Source organism: Cavia porcellus, unplaced genomic scaffold, assembly GCF_034190915.1.
Source record: "Cavia porcellus strain 051 isolate PalLab524CR breed Dunkin Hartley unplaced genomic scaffold, mCavPor4.1 scaffold_1, whole genome shotgun sequence".
NCBI classification, from domain to species: Eukaryota; Metazoa; Chordata; class Mammalia; order Rodentia; family Caviidae; genus Cavia; species Cavia porcellus.
The window spans coordinates 177,548,570-177,565,313 of NW_026947484.1; the positions used below are offsets into that span (position 1 = coordinate 177,548,570).

Here is a 16,744-nt window from a genome sequence, read left to right on the forward strand (position 1 = left end):
GGAAATGGTCATGGTCTCTTCAGTTTGTAACTTACTGGAGGCTTGAAAAGTTTCCATTCCGTGCAAGAAATCCTACACCGGCTCTCTACTACCGCTGTTCACAGCGCCCTCTCTTCTGCAAAGCTCAAGATTAGTGTGACCAGTATCAATGCAGCGGCCTCCCTCCTTGCCTCCCACCCCTTCGTAGGTGGGTTCATTCTATCAGTGCTGCTGGCCTTCCTAAGTCCCACAGCAGGCGACAGCAGATTGAGCTTTTACTCTCTGCAGCAGCTTTGTGAGCTGGCCTAGGCGGTGGAGTGAGAGGAGAGAATTCTGAGCACTGCGGAAACCCCGGAGAGCCAGGGGTGGGAAGTGGGTGGGTGCGAAGGCGCGGCTGGAGGCCCCCACTGCCAGTGACTGAGCGTTGCTATAGGACCTGGCAAATCCGTGCCGCTGCCACTCCCCTGAGAATGATCCCTGGGCCTTGGTACTGCTCCGCTCCCGCCCACACCTCCAGGTGTGCTTTTCCCTCCCTTAATCACTCTCACTAAAATTGATAGTTTGCACTTGCAAAGTTTCACTGGGAAAGCGGAAGAGAAATTTATAATCATGGATCTGGAGGACTGGGGGAGCAGAGCGCCACACTTGCTTTGATCTGCGTGCAGCTCATGTCAGTTGATAAATCAGAACCAGAACACACACCTTTATAGCAGCCTCCAATCTAGACTGCGATGGGAGAAACTTTGCAACTTCTGGAAAGTTTGGAAACTGCGCCAAAACTGCTCCGAAAGTTTTGCGGGCCCCACCATGTTTCCCAGAGTGTTTCAAGTGGGAAAGAGAAACGTGATAAAATGAAAATGCAACGTGAGGGGGAGCTCACCGGAATCCCACAAAGCTGTGGCGACCAAGGGTGAGAGCAGGAGGGGTGGGGGTGGTGGCGAAAACACGGCCACTGTTCCGCGGTGCGTGTGTCTGATCTCGGCTGTGTGTAGGGGAAGAAGAGAGTCGGTAAGATAATGAATGGGAGGCTTAGCGCGCCCCCACCTCCACCAGCTCCCCTACGCCTGGCGACCTGCAGCCGCGGCGGGAAGTCCAGCCAATGAATGGGGGAGGGGAGCGCAGAGGCCGGGGGGCTGGGGGCGCCACACAGGTAAGGGGCCAGCTAGGGAGGGAGTCCGGGGTGCAGGAGCTGGACTTGTGCTACGTGGAGCAAGCAGAAAAGAAAGGCGGAGAAGAAGAAAGGCGGTTGGCGTCTGTGCTGCCTGCTCGGCCCTCCCTCGCGCCCCCTCCCTGGCCGCCGCTGCGCTGCCAACTCGCGGCAGCCGGAGCCGAAGGGACCAGGCGGCGGCGGCGCTTCTCCAGTCGTGGCTCGCCCTGCCGGTCGCTTCTCGGATTTGGGCTGCCCGACCCGGCGGAGCCCTCTTCGGCTTCCCGGCCAAGCCCGGGACCTCGGCGGGGTGGGCGGCCCAGCTCTGGGCGACCGCCCAGGGGCAGGCGGGGGGCCGCGTTCCGCAAGCCCGGGGCGGGGGCCGCCCGAAGCCAGCCCGGGGTGCGCAGCGGGACCCTCGGCGGCAGCGGCGGGCGCAGGTAAAGGGGCGGGCGCGGCTCGGGAGGCGCCCTTGGGCGCGCAGCCAGTGGCCGCCGCGGAGACGGCGCGGCATCCCAGCGCGGCGCTCCACCGCCCGGTCCCACCGCAGGCTGCTTTGTGGCCGTGCGCGCGCGCCGGTGCGGGTGCGAGTGCGAGAGTGAGCGCGCGCCCTGCTCCGCCGAGTGGGTGTGCGCGCGTGCGAGGCGGCCTGCGGGAGCGAGGCTCTCCTCGCCTTCCTCACCAACCGGTGGACCCAGCCCTGCCAGGGAAGTTGTCGCAGCCTCCGGGGCCACCGGCCCTGCTGTCCCCTGGCCAGGTCAGTGAGCCTCGGGGCCCACCCGAGTGACACGTAGGTGGCTTCTGAGTACCCGGGTCTGGTGGGGAGCGGGAGGGCTAGCGAAGTGCCGCGTCCCGGGGGACGTGAACGGCGGGACGTCCCGGGAGCGCAGGGCTCCGGTACAGCTGGCTTATCGCTGGCAGCTCTGGCATCCGAGGGCTGACGACTTTTCAGTTTCTGTGCAACTGCCGAACACGCTTAGCAAGTACCCGGGAGTGCAAGTCAAGGGAGGGACCTGGCTTTGCATTGATGGCTTTGAATGGATGGACTCCTTGGACTCCTGCGGGACTAATTTGTTGGGAATAATTTAAACTTTCTTCTCGGTTTTTCTTTGCTGTCTGCCCTTTATTTAGCCTTTGATGTTTAAGAGTCGTGGCATCAAGGACTTGTTAGTGCCTCCAAATGTGGGGCCTGAGGTTGTTGCTCTTTGCTGCTGCTTCTTTCTTTTCCTTTTTGATGAAATCTCTGGATTTTTTCGTAAATGTGGGTTTCCAGTTGCATGCTGACTTGTGAAAGTTCCACTATGAATGTCTTCTTTCCTATTGGAGTAGATTCCCATTGGTAAACTTACATATTGAAAACTTAACTAGTTATTAAAGCAAAATCCTCTATTCCTCTGGTTCTTAACAGTCTGTTTTCACTTTTTGCATAGCCATCCTTTGCTCAGCCAGTCTAACTGTGAAGCCAAAGTCTTTGAATCAAAGCTTGCAGTTCTGGTTAAAGGGAGGCTCAGCCCTTGGAAAACGGCTAACTTCTTGTTCAGAAATTATTCCCTCGTCAGATGAGATGAAAGCCAAGGAAAAGGAATATGTATTAGACCTCCAGTTTTGGGAACCAAACTAAAACTGCGTTCAAACACACACACACACACACACACACACACACACACACACACGTCACCTACTTGCTTTTGCCCTTGATTTTCCAAAATACATTATTAACAGTGATTTTTTTTTCTTGATTCCATGTACTTTGGGACTAAATACATAAGAGAATGGCCTCCTGAGATCTAGTAGCTAGGCTGGAAGAGTGGGTTGTCAGGAACCCGGCCCCTTGCGCACAGCGTCCCCTAGCGGTGCAACCTTCGTCTTTCGGGTCAGCTGCTGGTCTCGGTGTCCTCATCTGGATAATGGAGACTTTTGATAATTTTTACTGTTCTTTCTTTCCAGTTCTTCAATTACTAGAAGCTGGTGGATGGTTTGCTGTGATAGAACAGTAGAAAGGAAGAAAAGGAAAGGGAAATAGGACAACAGAGCCAAAAAAATAAGATGGAAAAATTCCAACATCCTCCAACGGGATGTCTGGAGGAGAAAGAACGAGCAGTCAGGGAATTGATTTCTTCTGTTTGTTTCTTTTCTTTGTGCCTCTCGTCCTGCACAAGGGAGTCAATAATACTTTCCTTTCCTCTGACAAGTCTCCTGCTCCTCTTCTTAACACTTGCGCCTGCTTGGCCTTAAATTTGACACGAGGTCAAGGTGATCCGTGTCGTCTGACCTTTGCTAGGTATCCTGGACCAAGTTGAGATTTACATCTTCTTCAGGAAACAGCTGCTGCCCAGAGGTGTGGACACCTTGTGTACTCCCAGTGTCCCTTTGAGAAACGGGCAAAAAACCTACGAAGTGGCAATGTAAGTGACAGCCCTTTTGAAACTTGCTTTCATTTAAAGCTAATATTTTCCAAAATGTAAATTGATTTCATCCCCCAAATTATGCCATCGACTTTTTAAACTTTTATTAAATCTACTATTCCATCTCTTGGAACATTCAAAAGTAATCTCAATTGCTAAGTCTTTTTGATACTCAGTGACATTCTGTTTGAAGTTAGTGATTTTGGGGGACAAGATAATTTAAAATACTTGGTAAGAAAAGTCCCAATCTGGGCAGAATACACTGTATCATTTTCTCTGGGAAGCTTCAATATTCACCAAATCACAGCACTTTTGAAATTAAATTTGACTTTGCTTTTTAATCTTTTTGCTTAGTGTGTGATCTGTCTTACTGCTCTTTAATTTCCCCTTCCCCCTCCCCTCTCCCTCTTCTCTTCCCTTCCCTTCTTTTTTTCCTTCTCTCATTTCTTCTCTTCTTCCTTTCCTTTCTCCATCCATTCATTCTTCTTTCTTTCTTTTTGGCATCAGTCTGCCCTCACACTTAAGGAATATGATTTATTTTAAAAATAAAGTGCAATCTATTAAAAATTCAAGCATAAACTCTTGGTTTAGTCTTGAAGTCTGCTCTGGCTTGTTAAATCAGCACTTTATTATTGTTTGGTTTCTCACTTTTTACAAATCATGTTGCTCCTAGTGTGCCTATTGTGTTATTTAAGTATCTCATGCTGAGCTATTAAAGATCTTAGTAGGGAAAAGAGGAAATTTTTAATTTGATAAGTAGGCGTCGGGTTCTTTCTATTGTAACAGATGCAAGGATGATGAAAAGTTTTGGAAAGAGCTGCAAACCAGGGGAAAGATGCAGCTAAGTGTAGTATACAAGGTGTGATAGAAATATACAGTCCAAAAAAGAAATATATAGTTAATATTTACATTTAAAAATGTATTACAATAAAGACATTGTATTACCCTTCCTCCCCAATTTTCCCCTTTGAATCAGACATACTTTCCAATCATTTTTGCCACTTCTGAAGCAGTTCTGCAAGTCTTCTTTTGTGAGTTTCTTCAGGACGTGCGACCAAAAAATACAGTGAATGCTGCTGCTGAGTGCTATCCAGCCGGAAAGGCAGGTTTCTAAAAACACTGTGAGGTGGCCTGCTCCACCTTATTCATGGTATTTGGCCCCAAGAGGCTTCTGTATCTTCTCCAAAGTCCAAATGGCCATGAAAGGTAAATGTTTTTAATTGATTCAGGACATCTAGGTAGCCATGACAATACAACTAAAGACATTCACAAAAGAGGACTTCTAGAATTGTTTTAGAAATTGGCAAGAATAAAGGGATAAGTGTGTTGGAATTGAGGGGAAATATTTTACTGTAATAAATAAAAAACCTCATGTCATATGTTCATTGTATGTTTCAGTCAGACCTTTTATCCTGAATAGGCATGGATATGTGTCACAGAGCCTAATTGTGGGGCAATTGTGAGGTGTCAGAACCTTGGCCTGCTGAGGAATGGAAAGTTAAGTTCCGACTTTGGCAGACATTCACACACAACTTGAAGGATCTCTTTAGAGATGTGCGGTGGGAGATTGAAGACTTATTCTCTGGAGGTGGACATAGTCAGAAGCCCCAGTGTTGAAAGCTGAAAGTTGTAAGGTGGTCAATTATAGGAAAACGTGGATGCCATTTCAAGGATGTGTGCTACATGGCGGGAGGGGGAGTATTATTTGACCTCAAGATGCAAGAAGAAACGGAGTAACGTATTTTGGATCAGAGGGAGGATGCAATGATTGAGGGATGAGTGTGCTCTCGAACTTGGTTGCCAGTTTATTCAGTTTTATTATATTGAGATTTTAAAATAAACTAGTATATGAATTTACACTCTCCTATTCCCTCGAAATTAGTAGTTCTCTTTGAATTTTGGAGAAATTTAATGTAGGCAAACAATTGTTGATGCTACAGCATTGTATCTGAGCCTTCTGGGGCCTTTTGAGCATGGGTATTGAGCTCATTCTGCGGCCACAGGGCTGACCATACAACCAACCTACTTTCTTTCTTTCTTTCTTTCTTTCTTTCTTTCTTTCTTTCTTTCTTTCTTTCTTTCTTTCCTTCCTTCCTTCCTTCCTTCCTTCCTTTCTGTTTTTTGCTTAGGGAAGGGTTTATTGGTTAATGCTAATTTAAACATGACTCTTCTGACACCTGGTGATCTTGTTTATGTTGTATATTATATTTAATCACAGTGGCTGACTATTTGCAGCAGTGAGAGAAAGAATCACAGTGAGATTAGTTTGGAAATAGGGTTAATGCCCCTCTAAAGGATTTGGGGGTGGGTAGAATCCTGAGAATCTTTTATGAAGTTTAACCTTCAACAGAAGTAGCTTACTTGTTCCTTTAGAGTAATAGTTCTTTAAAAATTTTTTCCTCCCTTCTTTTTAAAAATCCTGGAGCTGAAGTATTTAGCTCATTATGTTCAAGAAGAATCTCTGTGGCAAGTGGTGGTGAACCTATGGCACACATTTGTTTTTTCTTTTAAGACAAAAGATGTTAATGTATGAGTTATTTTTTTCTAAACTAAAACTTCAGTATTCAGGTTTAGTTGCAATGTTGGCACTGTATGATAAATTAGTGAGTTTTGGGTTGCGGTTTGGGCACTCATCTCTAAAAGGTTCGCCAGCATTGCTCTATGGGATGCATTTGGGCAGCTCTTAGGTTCCATCTGCAACCCCAAAGACTGTGTTTTAGGTGGGAATGAATAGGTTTTTCAGCTCCATGCCAAAGGTGGGCTGGTTTAGGTGAAGCCCGTGAATCTGAAATGCTAAACTATTAAGGAGACAGATAATTATTAAGCATTAAATTATCTTCTTTTTACTTTCTTCTGGATATAGTTTGAATGAAGATTACCCTAGCTTTTTTTTTTTTTTTTAACCTTCTGGAAAGGAACTCAGGTTTGGCATGTTTAAAATTAAATTAGTTAAGATGAAGGACCCCTATGTTAGTACTGTATACTTTTCTTAGGAAGATACAGATTATCAAGGGGTGCAGAAGGATGGAGGATTGTGGGCGGGGATTGTATTTAAATTCCTTAGTAAGTTAGTATGATTTCATGTATTATTGACTTGCTAGGAGAGGCCAAGGGAAACTGTAGTAATACTTGGATGTTAGCCTCTATCATCTGGTCAGTGCTACAGAAACTTTAATCGTGAAGTTCAAATAAAATTCAATTTTTTCCCCCAGAAATGAAAGGGGACTATTTTGCCACATCCATGGATTTTCTAATTTATTTTCTTTTTGTGGTACTGTTTTAAAAAAGTATTATAATGACAGGGCAGACTTTTTAGTCCAGTGCTAAAACAAACATATACAAATCTGAATGAGCCGGTAACCCCTTGCTCCCAAATCTGAATGAGGTAGATCAGGTTGTGCTTGTACTGTGGAAATAAAGAAAAATGATTTCAAAACCAGCCTCTTTCTAAATGAAAAACAGAAAGCTTGGCTAGTAATGCCTGGCTGTGTGTCCTTGCTTAGGGTGAATTTCCAACCCTGCAACTGTTGCGTCTTAAATGTTGAAATCGTGGGCTAGATTAGGCATTGTGGGCATCTGCTATCCTCAGTTTTCTTTCCCTATGTCCAAGTAGCTCCCCTTGACCAATCCTTAATGGCAGGCATTCTGAAATCCTGCCCTCATAGAAGGATGGATATTTCTGGCTCTTTGGTAGGAGAATCGAATGAGGGACAGAGAAAACGTGTTCTGTCCAACCTTGGGAGTACTTTAGTTTAACTGCTTGCCACCCCAGGCAATGTGCTAGGAACTAGGACAGATAAAGTAGGGTTCCTGCCCTTCAAAAAGGGCCCACAGGTTCATTAACAGATAATCACAACTCAGTGCAAGAAGAGGATGAGAGAGGTAAACTCCTGCACTGTGGGAGCAGGGAGTGGGGTAGGCAGAACTCCTGATCCTGGAGGTCAGGGAGAGAACTAGAAGACTGGGACTTGGAAGGAGCCGAGGAGATAAATCCAGCCCAGAAGAGGAAAAAGGAACCGTAAACAGAGGGGATCAGGAGGTTTTCTCTTTCCAGTTTTGCTGTGGCTGAAAGGATCAAAGCACTTTTCTTTCTGCATCTCTAAAGTAGGAATAAGAACTGATACAATCTGTTGGCCAATACTGGTTTTCACTGACATGTTCTTGAGTTTTTTGTATTATTCATTCATCATTCAATCCACATTTGATAGGTATTTGTTGAGCAGCCACTGTGTATGGGAGAGGAGTAGAAAATGAGACAGGTAAGGCCTCTTCTGTCATGGAGCTTGCATGCTCTCATATTATGTTGATGACTGAGGGTTTTTGGAAATGCTTTTCAATATGGGGATATGTCTCTTGAATCAGTCTTCAATTTGAAGAACTTTTTCTTTAAAGTAGTCTCAGTGTTTTCAGTCTCAGTGTTTCACATAGCTTTTCCCCTGTAGGAGACAGAACCTGGTATTCTCACTTTCATTTTACAAACTTTATACTGTTTTGCCAGGATTTACCTGTTAGCTGTAAGAATCCAGAGATCAACACAGCTGTGTTTTATCTATAAGCTTGGCTGGCTTCCATCTCACTTTGGCTATTCTTGCATTTGACTCTACGTGTGTTTCAGTGTCTATCTTCAGTTTATGGCCTACTTCCTAGGGAAAAAAAGCCTAATCTGGTGTTTATGGGAAGTCAGATTTATTTCGAGGTCATGCTATGGCTATGCTGTGCCTTTTGTTCATGCATTTTACTTATGTTCTTGTCACTGAAAAATACAGACCCTGCAGGAAGCATTCCAGCAGAAGAAGGTAGCTGCATTGTTTGGTAAAAATCGGGGTTGCTATAATGATTTAAACACTATAGATCCAGGTGTGTCTATAGTATATGGAATAATCTCCTTATTTATCTAATGTGATCCTTTTATCTGTTTGTTACATGGCCTTCCATTCTTTTTTTTTGTACCAGGAATTAAACTCAGGATCTTGTCTTGCCTGGTAGGCTCTCTGTCACTGAGCTACATCCTACGTCCTAGCCTTCCATTCTTGTTTTTTGCTTACGCAAACCTAGAGAACTATGTGTATTTATGTTGTCATGTACTCAAATACATGTTTGAACGTGTGTGTCTGCACTTGGCTCTATTCTTCCTTGTTTTAGAGAGGCTGTACCTGAGGCTGCTATTGAGAGTAGGAAGTCTGAAGCTAGAAAGGCCAGCACAGGCTCTTCTTGAATTGGGGCAGCGTGATACTGCTCAATTAAGACTTTTTGTCAGAGTGATATGAATGTCTGGTCGTTATGAATAGGAAGTAAGAAAACTTCCTACTGCATGACAGTCAAGATGACACATATATTTACAGAGACTGTTATTTCCACAGGGACTGCTGCATGTGGGGCTCAGGCAAGGGGAGGAGGGGAGTTTTGGACACAGGTTTAGCATCTGCGAGCCTTTTGTTAGGTAGAAAACAAGGCGTGAGTGGAAGGCATATCAACCACTTGTAGAGCAGGTAGGCGGGGTTAGTCATTCTAGGCAGGTTTCATTGTGGGAGCACTGAGAGAAGGCCCCGCTCCCCCAGAGGTCTGTAATCAGAAGATGATAAGGATGACGTATTCTTACTAAGGGAGTAACACAGCTGAAACAGAACTGCCTTTTGTTAAGGGGCTGCTTTGCCTTCATGGACTGTGATTCGTTGGGAGAAGGACTTTTGTCATGTCAAGAAAATGAGGCATTCATTGTGTCTCCACTATTTATTGTAGTTGCACAGAGAACTGCTTGCATTACTTTCTGAGAAGGCACAGAGATGCAAAGGTTTAAAGACTAAGGCAAGATGACTGATTTTTCCAAATTCAGTAGGATCATTCTTTGGTCGCTTATGAGACTGTCAATTCAGTTTCTTGCAACTGATATCTTGGCATGCTTCTGTGTCCTCATCCTTGGCTGAGAACATGAAAAAGACCAAAAAAAAAAAAAAATGCAAAAAACTAACAACCAAAGAAGCATGGTTTCTGCCTTGAGTAGTTTATAAACATGAAGACACATGGATACAGATGACTAAGATGAGGCAGACAGTGGTTAATACTGTAAACCAAGTTTTAAACAAAGCTGTCTGCATGTAGATGTGGCTGGATGGAGAGGGTAAATCAGCCTCGGAGTAGGGAATGATGGCCATTGCAGTAGGATGCTGGCTTCAGTTCTATGCAGAAGCTCATTCTATTTTGAGGGGCACTAAGGAAGGCTCAGGTGGACATAGGAGTGACACGTTTGGGCATGGGGGCCTGGAGTTTGTTTTCTGGCAGAGAGTTGTGGTACACATGGAGATAGTCTTCAAGATTGTGGAAGGTTCTGGGTACAAAAAAGGCAGGGGGGATGTTGATTCCATTTGTGGTTGGACACAAGGGTATGAAGATTGTTGCAGTGATGTTAGTTTCAGACATGTATAAAACAGGACGGATGTTCAGCTGGTAACTAGAAATTTAAGGTTAAGTTGAGTTAGAATTTAACACTAATTGCATGTTGAACAGTTTTTACATGTGAATGCCACTGAAATGCATGTGATTAGCTAGAGAGAACTCTTACGAGTGAGAAGAGTGACATATTCAGTGTTTTAACAAGGAAAAGACTTGGTTCAACTCTTTAGGTGCTTTTTCTTCAGCTGATGGTTAAAATATCTACTGTGGCTTCTCTTGCTGAGCTGGTTCTCGGATGATATAAAGGCAATGGTGTGGATTTCAGTGTAATGTTCTTTCGGGGTGGAAAAAATATCCCTGGGACCATCCACTGCAGCTGCTCTTATCTGCATAGTACCCTTAAAATTTTTGTGAGGTTGGCAGCGATTGGCGGGCTAAAGAGAATTGCAAATATAGTTTTAATTTACTATAGAACTAAGAGCAGTGAGTTTCATATTGCTAGCGTTACTGTAAGACAAATAGACTTTTCAGGAAAGCTTTGGAAATTGCAGTAACCTAAAGACCACATTTTGAGAAACTTCATCAGCATAGAGATTTTACAAGTCCAGTAAGTCATTTTAAACTTTAATTGCCCAGTGAAGGTAAAAAGTAGGATACAGTACAACTTTGTTATTCACTTGCTTGTAGTTAAGAATTAATTTGCATTTTAGATAACAGTGTTGGCATGAATTCTTGCAAGTGAGACAACACAGTTTATTCTTCTTGCTAAGCCTTTATAATTCAAGATTATGCTCATTTCCATTTAGTAGCAAAGACAGTAAATACATGTTCACTTTGGAACATTTGGACTGTACAGGAGGCCATTTGTAGTTCTACCACTCAATAATAACTTCTGTATTCCATTTTGGCCTAATTTCTTGCAATTTAGAAATGTATATTTAATAGCATTATGCTTGTACACATGCTGTTAAAATTTTTCACTTTGAGTTTCTAAGAACTGCAGAGTTTTCACAATATGTAACGTGTGTTATATTGAGGGCTTTGTTTTTCTGCCCCTCTTTTGGTGCCTAAGTTCTCAGAGTTCCAGTCTTACAGTCTTCACGGTGAGCTAGCCTGCACAGCCACTGTGGTTTCTCATCTTTGTCATCCACTGTCTGCTCGGTCTAGAGCATTATTTTCATAGATATATATTATCATTTTTCTGCCTTAAAGGTTTCTACCTTCTGGTTGAAGCCTTCTAGCTCCTACATTTAAGATTGCCTGATCTTTCCTGTTTCTGCAGCTTTCCTGATACATTTCTTCTTTGTCATTGAACTTAACTTCTAGTATCAAATGAGGGCAAGGATTTCTTTTTGAATTTCTGTTTTATTTTCTGCTGTTTTCCCATTGCTTTGTACAAATCAAAAGTTTTAAGTCAAAAAAACCTGAACAAACTATCCTTGATCAATATTTGAATGAATGAAATGGAAGTTTATCATCTGCTAAGTAAAATATAATGAATCATGTAAAGTCTTGACTTTACGAGACATGTGATCCAGTGAAAGAGATGCCCATTGAGCATCTGCCTCCTTGTGATTGAAATTAGGGAGAGGAGCAGAGTGGCCTAAAAGAGTCTAAGGTCAGGTGACTCTTGACCTTGTCTAGGAGGATGAGTAAAGTATCTCTGACCCGACAAGGGTGAGTCCAGTTTGCTAAATGAACCTGTGAGGTGAGGATGGAAGAGGAAGAAGACTGGTTTATGACAAACAGAAGAATCAAGAAAATACTACAACTTTGGTTCTCATATTTTGAGTTGAACTTAGGTCATTGTTTAAATGAAATTATATAAGGACAGAAATTTATCAACTATGTTGGCACCTTCAGTGGTCAGTGTTTCATTTTCAATATATTTTTGTTTTTGACTCAGTCAATGAGGAGGGAGCAATTTTACATCTGAAGATGGCACTTTAAAAGAAATGGGGCTAGTTTTAATTCTGTTTTATGCTAATATGAATCCCTGTAAATTTTTTAAAATTTTATTTTAGGAGAAAAAGAAAAAAAAACAGAAAAAGGGTACACGTCATACAAATTTCAGAAAGAATAAACAGTAGGAAATCACTAGTTAATGGATTGCATATCATTATCTTAGAAATAGTTGTTCAAGCCACAAAACCAAAGTATACAAAGTGGACTCTCAAGCAGTGAGACTGCAAACAGTTTTGTTCAATGCTCTAACAAAACTCAGTAATATGGTTATCTATCCTATACACTTAAATATATATGCAGTTATATCCTTTAGAGACTTTCTTTTCCTTTCTTTTGTACAATGACAATTACACATTTTGGGTTTTATTACTCCCACAGCTCTTATTACTTTTTTTTGAAGAGAGTAAAACCAAATGTGACATAACAGGACAGAGTCAGTCAAATCAAAAGGATGGACATAATACATAATGTAAAAACATAATGTAATGTATTGGTTACCATACTGCCTCTTGCTATCTTAAAAAGAATTGCCTATATCCTCAGTTATAATAAAATTGAACAAAACAGTAAAGAATAAAACCAAAACATTGGAGACATTACAGGGCTTTAAAAGAAGATAATAGTCAACCAGAATGGGCATCATAATGACCTGTAAATTTTAAAAGTGCATGGAAAATAAAAGGTTTTAATACCTTACTTCACTGGAAATGCTGCTAGTGGTTTAGTATGAGTTGGCTGAAGGTTGCTTTATTGTAGGTGCTTTACACACATAAACTTTTACATTGATTGTTGGTTTTGTCCATTCTGGTAAGTGAACTTGCATTATTGTACTTGTCACCTATAGAAAACCATTCTCTTTCCAAGCATTTAGGGAACAGACATCTACTTCTTAGATTAAGGGTTTCTGTTTCGTATATTCCCTTAAAGAGGGCATGGCTTTCTATAGGTAAAAAGTAGGGGCTGGGGATTTAGCTCAGCGGCATAAGCACCTGCCTTGCAAGCAGGCAGTCGTGAGTTCGATCCCTGGTACCGATAAAAACGAAAAAGACAAAAAACAAACAAACAAACAAAAAAAAACAAAAATACAATGTATGTTTGTTATTTGGTCAGCACACTATTATTAGTCTCATACTCATTGCCCTGTTTTCTACTTGAGTTGTTGTAGACTAATAACAGTTCTTTAGTATGTCTCTACAAATAGGCTTCTGTTGATTTCTTTGTAACAATTTCTGTGTTAAATAACAATATAAAATACATAAAGGTTCCAATTAGGCCTTTGTTATTTTTTTTTATTAATATAAAAGGACCCTCTGTGCATTTGCAATTGCATTGTTTTTGGCTGATATCAATACTGCCAATTCTCTTTGTTTTTTCTTTTTTATATTTGTCTGAAATGATTTCATTGGTGCTTCTGATGTTAAACTTTTGGTGGTGTTTTACTTCATATATCTGCTGGTAAGCAACATTTAATTAGATTTTGTTTTGAAATACCTTTCAATAGGGAAACATTACCTTTTTAAAAAAGATTTATTGTTACAAATGATACATATGATTTTTTTTTTTTGATGCAAAACGTACTATACTTCTGGAAAGATCACTGGTTTTGAGGCAGCGCCTTATTTTAAGGCCTTTTCCACCAATTCTTAGCTGCGTGGCCATAAATTCCACAATGTCTCTAGGCCTTAATTTGTGCAGAAGCAACACACACACACACACACACACACACACACACACACACACACACACATTTTCAATTAATGCTTTTCAAATGCCTGGTACACTGAACGTGTTACCTTCCATTATTATTATCATTGTTGATAGGTTGACTCATAAAATTCCTGATATCTGACTGCTGCTAACATATAAAAATGGCAACTTCATATGGTTCCACTTAATACCATACTTTTTGGCCTTTTTCTTATTTACTTGAGTATATTTTTTGTCTCATGTATCTTGTAAAATGTCCAAATTTACTTTTTAGTTTTATTGGTGATTGCCTATATTTTCCAAATACATTCATAAAGCTATGTTTCTCTGATTCTCAAAAGCAAGAGTAAATCATAACTTTGAATTTCATTCCTGGGCACATCAAAGAACTGAGTATACTTTTGCTTTTCTTATTCCTTCTCAATTTCCATTACATGGAAGTGTAGATTCTATTTTGTAAACAAATCTGTGTTAGTGCTTTGTATGTCACTATAATTTCTTTTGATTCTCATTAGCAACTGGGGCCTTTTGAGCTTCTTGCTTTGATTATCTTTAATGCATATGACAGGGAAAACATAATGGGGAACCTCATCTGACTTGGAGTGATTAAGGTTTTCCTTGGGGAAGTGCCATTTGGTTAGGTCTGCAGGGATGGGTTGATGCTGTGAAGGGCTACGTAGGGATGTGTGTGTGGGATTGTACAGTCATGGAAGAAGTGAGTAAGGGAAAGAAAACAGTGCTGGAAGTGAATGACCAGTGGAAGGTCACCTTTCTTGTTTGATGAGCTTGTATTTTTTGGGGGGTTATACTTATGCAACTTCCTATTTGTGGCACCCCCCCCCATCTCTTGGCAAAAGTCAAACAGATTATAGAAAGGAATTTGGGAAGAGATGGGTGAAGGTATTTGTTGAAGCAGTTTGTATGACAGACATTTAGTACATTACTAACAAGTGCCAGCATTTATTGAAGGTTTGTTCTGTATTAGCTGTTGTACAAAGTTGTGTATAGTTACATAGGACATGCAGATTTCATTGGGTTAAACAGACTATTATAGTTACCAGTCTATTTGACTTGCATAATTTATAAGAAATTAGAATACTGGACTAAAGCTTTTGATAAGTAAGGATCAAATGGTTATTTCATAATTTGTGATTTTTAATTATTAAGAGTTATGACTATGCTATTATTTTTATTTCAAGTTTACATTTTCACTATAACTTCAGGGTTCATTTCCCTCAATTTTAAAATGCTGTGTAAAGAGTTCTAAAAAAGTTTTAAAATTGGAAATTCATAAAGTAAGTTTGAAATGAAATGAGGCAGGAAACCATTAATTAATGCCAGTTTCCCTACTTCTACCCATGGAGCCCTTGAGAATACTAAACCTTTGTAGGCTTTGGGATTCTTGTCTTAAAAATAGAGGATTTGGAATCAGTTTACCCAAATCACTCCCCAGTTTTATTGTTCAGTGGCTGTATGCTTTTGATTTTCAACTTTGTTTTGGCTATTTAGTCTTAAAAACTTGTCTCTGTGCCATTTGGCTAATCTCACCCAAGAAGCTCAAACTGATGTTGGGAGAACCCCAAATGTTTGCATCCTTCTGTGTTCTCCTAAGGTAATGATCAGATAGCATTAACACCTTTTCATTGGATTGTGCTCAAAGCATGAAAGAATGGATGAAGACTAGAATTTCTTGAGCCAATCTTTAAGACCTTAAATCACAGTTTGTAATTGGGCCACATCTGACTTTAAATTTTTAAAAAATATCTCAGGTTCAAGGAAGATGGAAAAAAATAACTATTAGATTTATCTGCTGGTTGCTTGCTTGGAAAATATGTGAGGTATCTAAGTTATGTATAATCCAGATTTATAAAAACTCACCGAACAGTGGGTGATATAACTTCAAAGAGATTTAAAGAGCTAAGGAATCATACAGAAAGCAAATTCAGTTTTAATAGCTAGTCCAAGATTAATGTTTCATAAAAAATAGAAGAACAGAATATGTAGAACAGAATAAGTCAGCTTTTCTTTTTCTCTAACCAATGTTAAGGAGTCATAATTGACAATTATGTTGAAGTAAAATTGTAGTTTTAAAAATTTGACAACATGATGACTTGATATACATACATACTATGGGAAGATTAACACAACCAGCAAGTCTGTTAACACATCTCTCACCCTGTGTGATTGCCCTTTTTTTCAGTGGTGAAAACACTTACATACTGTTATGGATTAAAAACTGGTGGTCAGTTTAAAACCAGCTGGATTACATCAGCGTGGAGCTGAGTGTAGATGTCCTACCTGAGGACATCTACTTATGCCAGCATAAATAGAGACGTGGAGCAGGAGAAGCTATGTGTTGAGGCATTGTGGATTCTCCTATGAGTTGCTGTTTGAGCTGTTAGGTTCTCCTGGAGAAGCTCTGGTCCTCACATCCAGTATTGCTTCCTGGCTCCAGAGAGGAAGACGTGTACCGCTTAATCTCCAGGATGAACTCGTCACGCTGGCTTCCTGGTATGTACTCGACTGTGCTTGTCAGAGGAGGAGCTCAGGGCACTCCGTGTCACTGAGGATGGCTGTGTGCTTTTCAGGACAGCCCTGGTCTTTGTTGTGGGTATGACTTCTCTGCTCAGGTGTAGAAACCTCAACCTACCAGCACAGCTCCTTCACCCTGCTGGCATAGACTTCCTAGCTTCTACCACTGACCTTTGGGCCTTCCCAGCATGGATCCATAAAAAAGACTGGTGTCCTTCTTGTGGGCTCTAGACCTCCAGTTGGACTCATGGGAGGCATTGTCATGAGCTCTGGGTCTTCATCTGGACTCATGTGGGACATTGCTGTGGGATTCAGGCCTTTGGCTAAATATTCTATGTCTTTAGTGTCGCGGATTTCCTGCATTTTCTTGTGTTAACTCTGGGTGACCATCATAAAACAATATTCATAACTCCATGTCCTGATTCTAATTTTTCTCCAGATAACCCATGACTAAAACACAACTATAGTCACCAGACAATATGTCAGGGAAAGTTGGTATTCTCTGACACACATAACCTTATTTCCCCACCAAGTTAGCTTTTCTCACCCTTGTGTTAAAATTGTTGATTTAAATACATTTAAATATTAGTTTTACCATTTAAGATCTGTAGTCTTTAAA

At 41.3% G+C, this 16,744-nt stretch overlaps 1 protein-coding gene across 7 annotated transcripts in view; it reads left to right on the top strand.

Annotated features, from left to right (window-relative positions):
• Positions 1 to 459: 459 nt before the first annotated feature.
• Lpar1 (lysophosphatidic acid receptor 1) overlaps positions 460 to 16,744 on the top strand; it is a 147,264-nt gene continuing 130,979 nt past the window's right edge. The window contains exons 1-2 of one of the 7 annotated variants that reach the window (XM_063260933.1): positions 1,728 to 1,883; positions 3,408 to 3,531. The gene's annotated coding sequence lies outside the window, so the exon portion shown is untranslated. Of the gene's footprint in view, positions 890 to 962; positions 988 to 1,429; positions 1,567 to 1,722; positions 1,917 to 3,407; positions 3,532 to 16,744 lie in introns of those variants that run through there. The other 6 variants (XM_013145878.3, XM_063260943.1, XM_013145877.3 and 3 more) reach the window with 6 other exon arrangements.